General features: G+C 35.3%; 1 protein-coding gene and 1 long non-coding RNA gene across 3 annotated transcripts in view; one reads left to right on the top strand and one right to left on the bottom strand.

Moving 5' to 3' along the window:
* Positions 1 to 5248, bottom strand: part of LOC107702856 (uncharacterized) — a 102410-nt gene that overhangs the window by 80009 nt on the left and 17153 nt on the right. For both annotated transcript variants that reach the window (XR_001635795.1, XR_001635794.1), the window contains exon 2: positions 1448 to 1483. This is a non-coding gene — a long non-coding RNA (uncharacterized LOC107702856). The remainder of the gene's footprint in view (positions 1 to 1447; positions 1484 to 5248) is intronic.
* LOC107702835 (beta-1 adrenergic receptor-like) overlaps positions 1 to 5248 on the top strand; it is a 21480-nt gene that overhangs the window by 6032 nt on the left and 10200 nt on the right. The gene's annotated exons all lie outside the window — the stretch shown is intronic.

The raw sequence follows: 5248 nt of genomic DNA on the forward strand, positions 1-5248 counted from the left end.
ATTTATTATTACTAAATTATCAATTTGATAAATATGATACATTTATTAATCATGTCTTTACTGGCATTTAATTTTTTTATTAGACACTCTGCATTTTTATTGCACATGTACAATGTTAGACAGGGAACATATCAACCACACTGCCATAAAAAAGCAAGATTTGAAATTTAATGGACTATAACAAAAATATAAAACAGGACAGCACTAAAATAGTAAATATTTTGAAAATGAGGGGCATATGTTTCCCATCTTTCTACTTTTCTTTGAAGTACTGTATTTGTAAGCAAATATATGCAGTAGTAAAAGGAGGGTTTGCATTTCTTCTATTTGTATGCGTAAATGTGATATTTACCCACCAAAACGACCATGTTCCCTATAGCAAAAAGGAAATTCAATATATTATCAAAAAATAGGGTATTTTCTAAAACTAAGGGATAAATATTATTATTTTTCACTGAAAGCTAATTGAAAACATTCAAGCATATTGCAGCAGTAAAAAGGGTATTCAAGAGTTCCAGGAAAGGGAGAACAAACTAAAATCTCTTCTGTAAAAATGCCCCCTGTGGATTTATTCTGAACAGGATTTTTTTTTTATCAAGTCTTTTTAAAATTGGATGAGCAGGGTATATCATATCTCAACATCACCAAAGCTGTAGCAATGAAAATCACCAACATGCCTAAAACTCTGTAAAATAATGTTATTACACTTATTGTCAAATCATCTACTGTAAAAAATTCTTCACTGTCTTTTTTAAACAATTTAATGATAATTTCTTAAAAAATAAAAAAAAACGTAATGTACCCAAACATTTGAATAGTATTGTAAATATAATAATAGTCCTTATTATAAACTCAAAATGATAATCAACTTCAATATTCAGTGAAGATAATTAGACTACATTTTATTTGATGTAGTCATGCCGTATGACATTCTACAAATTAAGATGTCGTTTCCATCTGATCGTGACTCCACTGATTTAAAAAACATTTGCGAACTGGGCTGTTACTGTACGGCTGTCTGACACCTGTGTGCGTATTTTCCTGGAGCCTGACTTTGCAAACAGGTGCTTAATCACTGAATAGGTTTATGAGGAAGAGCACAATACAGCTGACAAGCCGAGGCTGGTATAATGGCTTATCTGCTCCAATCGCCTTCATTGCTGTAACAGTGGGGCACCATGTTTCCACAGATCACAGGTTTATCACCACCATCAGCTACTGGTATCGCTCTCTGGCTACTGTTGATCTTTACAAGAAAGGGGAGCTAAGATTGGCTCTTGATTGATAAATAACAGAGTGGTGTAACAGGTTTCGGTTTGAGATCTTAAATCAAGTATAGCAGCAGAATAGTGGGAGTTAAACACCTTTCTGTTTTCCCTGCTCCATTTAAATGAGTGAAGTATAAATAAATAAGTAAGTAAATAAATAAATGTCATTGATTACTCACCCACATGTCGTTCCAAATTACACTTCTTTTCCTCCCCTGAATGCAAAAGGAGAAATTTTGATGAAGGCATTGGTTGATCTTTTCCATGTAATTACAATAAATGGAGACTAAAGCATTCAAGCATTACGTAGGACCCAAAACACCCGTAATGCATTATAAAAGTAGTCTGTGACTATTCAACGTTTTATGAAATATAAAGCCGTTAAATGATTTGTGAATCTTTGTGAAAATGATTTATTCACAAATCAGACTGATTTGATTCTCAGGTTCAGCTCAATGGAGCAGAACATTATAGTTTTATACATTATAATTTTTTAGTGTTTTTGCATGCATAAAAAATACATGAGGGTAAGTAATGAATAACTATACTGAATTATAATTACATGAATTTAAAATTTTCAATGAACTATTCCTTTCAGGTTTATGAAAGTCACATATAACAAAAGTGTAATGATCATTAATATTTGAACAATGAATATGGCCTTTGGTTTCACTCTGATGTTGTCCCTCTGAACATGTGCATTGAGGCATATGTTGTACATCAGCACGAGCATGCCTTCAAATGATTGCTCTATCATTGTCCGTGAAAAAAAGAGAGCTGGAGAAAAAGAAAGAATGACCAAAAAAGTGCTGACAGAATAAGCAATGAGGTAATTCTCTGCAACAGGATACGAACTCAATATGGAAAAGAGCTCTTTTAGCCACAGTATAGAGCAAATCAGTAAGATCTAGCCATCCCTATCTGCCTGCTTTGAGATGACCTCACTATTATTCTCATTTCAGGAGATGTTCCCTTACTGAGGCCACCTGAGTGTAAGCTTAGAGTGATTTATCTGCAGAAGCTGCGCATCAGGTTTGTTTATGGAGTAAAACTTTCATTTTTGGGCATTTAAAACAAGCTACATCAACCCTCATGTTCCTCATGAACCTTTAACGTTTATAGTGGAAAATGGTTCTTTAGATTATAAAAATATTCTTCACACTAAAACAAATGGTTCTTTTAGGAACCTTAAATGGCTTTTCAATGGCATTGCTACTAAACCGCTCTTTTTGGGATCTTTATTTTCGGGGTCACGTTGACTCCAGCAAAAAACACATTGTAGAAAAATATAACAAAACAAATCAAACTAAATCACTGGTAGAAGTCTCTCTCTCTACAGTGTATACCAATAAGAGTGATTCATATGCATATTATATCATAAGTGTAGATATTAAACTATATTAAAATGGCCTTGGTGTCTCTACCCCAATAGATAATGGGAGTATTATGTTGACAGAAGACTTTAATAATAATAATTCCATATTTGCATAACACTTTTCTGGATGTTACCACTCAAATCGGAAGAAATCTCATTTACCATGACCAATGCAGCACAGCGGGGTGGAGATATGATGAGATAAAAGCTGTAAGAATTTTAAAATGTAATTTATTCCTGTGATGCAAAGCTGAATTTTCAGTATCATTACTCCAGTCTTCAGTGTCACATGATCCTTCAGAAATCATTTCAGAAATCTGATTTCCTGCTCAAGAAACATTTCTGATTATTATTAATATTGAAAGTAGTTGTGCTGCTGGAAACCTTAATACAATAATATTTTGTTGTTTGTTGTGTTTTCTTTTTTAAGAAATGAATACTTTTATTCAGCAAGGATGCATTCAATTGATCAAAAGTGACAACAAAAGGCATTTATAATGTTACAAAAGATTTTAATATATTCTGTTCTGTTCTTTTGAACTTTCAATTCAAAGAATTCTGAGAAATCATCGACATCTAATGATCAAATAAACAAGTCTGCCTTGTGTCTACAGCCAAATCACAACCAAGCTGATATTTGGAAAAACAGCACTCTTTCTTGCGTGATATTGCTTCAAAACATCTTTAAAAAAACCTTTCTTCATCTATACACATCAGGCTCTGCTGACATGCAGAACGTGTTTAATGATGCACTGGCTCATCCATAATATGGACGTCTTGATTTTGGAAAGCAAACATGCACTTTTACTTCAGCACTGAACTCTGTGAACTCTACAAGTAGCAGACGAGTGAATTGGAGATCGCATTATAGATCCATTAAAGCTTATTGCATACGAAGTATCACAGCAGCTTGTTCCGAAAAGTCATCTGAAACTTTGCACGCTGCCTCTGTGAACAATCATTTGTTAAAACTGGAGGATGAAAATGGTGATATTTGAGCAAACGAGCTAGAGAATAAAAAACGAGGGAAGTCACAGGGTTAAATGGATAATGATTCAGGCTGTTGAAAAAGGATTCGCTGAGATGTGGTTTCGCTTGTTTTGGAAGTTGTGCTGAGATCAGAGTTCTCCTCATGCAGGCAAGATGGAGAAGGCTTTCAAACAGGAGGAGAATAATATCTCAGACAGCCGCCAACGTCACATTCTGTTATTGAAACATAGACCTAGTACTTTCAAACCCTCAGGAATAAAAGAGCGTAAAAGCGGTGTTTGAGAGTGTAAGAGTTGGAGAGGTTTTTCTTTCCAAAGAAGATTTAGGTATGGCCCCGTACCCACATCAACACCTTAAACGCTTTGCAAGCCTGTCACGTACTCAGCCGGTGAGGGGAACGGAGGGCAATGGAGAAATTGTTTCCCATGGTTCATTTGCAACAAATAAAGCTCTTTTAAAAGGAAATTCCACCAATTTTTCAAAATGTCCTCAAAATGCTGGTGTGCAGACATAGACAAGGCCACTTTGTATAATTACAGGCACCTCACTAATCGCTGGTCATTCAACAACAGCTTTGAAAAAAAAGAGATAAAAAAAAAGAAATATAACATAAGATATGAAGGACACAGTCGCATTAACTGAGCTCCTTCAGTGGGGGGCCTATTTATTCTAAAGCAGAAAGATATCCATTTTTAGCAGGCAATAAGTAAAGCCAGCCCTGAAACCTTGGAATCACCTGCTGGCTTTACTGCATTTAAACACTTTATACATTTCAAGACAGCAGCCTGAAGGCTGGATAAAACAATTACACACATGTACATAGTATCTCAGACAGCCGCCAACGTCACATTCTGTTATTGAAACATACTTTCAAACCCTCAGGAATAAAAGAGCGTAAACGCGGTGTTTGAGAGTGTAAGAGTTGGAGAGGTTTTTCTTTCCAAAGAAGATTTCGTACCCCGTACCCCGTACCCACATCAACACCTTAAATGCTTTGCAAGCCTGTCACGTACTCAGCCGGTGAGGGGAACGGAGGGCAATGGAGAAATTGTTTCCCATGGTTCATTTGCAACAAATAAAGCTCTTTTAAAAGGAAATTCCACCAATTTTTCAAAATGTCCTCAAAATGCTGGTGTGCAGACATAGACAAGGCCACTTTGTATAATTACAGGCACCTCACTAATCGCTGGTCATTCAACAACAGCTTTGAAAAAAAAGAGATAAAAAAAAAGAAATATAACATAAGATATGAAGGACACAGTCGCATTAACTGAGCTCCTTCAGTGGGGGGCCTATTTATTCTAAAGCAGAAAGATATCCATTTTTAGCAGGCAATAAGTAAAGCCAGCCCTGAAACCTTGGAATCACCTGCTGGCTTTACTGCATTTAAACACTTTATACATTTCAAGACAGCAGCCTGAAGGCTGGATAAAACAATTACACACATGTACATCTTTCACCAGGGGAGGTGATAGTGTGCAGAGAATTATGGGTAATATATTTTGCATAATTCTTAATTCTCAATAACTTCCCTGCCCTCAATACATGGCTTTATACATCTGTATAATTGTATTTCTTGTTTTCCAGAATTAAAAAAAAAAAAAAAAAAATTAAA

Source organism: Sinocyclocheilus anshuiensis, unplaced genomic scaffold (assembly GCF_001515605.1).
Source record: "Sinocyclocheilus anshuiensis isolate Anshui unplaced genomic scaffold, SAMN03320099.WGS_v1.1 scaffold366, whole genome shotgun sequence".
NCBI classification, from domain to species: domain Eukaryota; kingdom Metazoa; phylum Chordata; class Actinopteri; order Cypriniformes; family Cyprinidae; genus Sinocyclocheilus; species Sinocyclocheilus anshuiensis.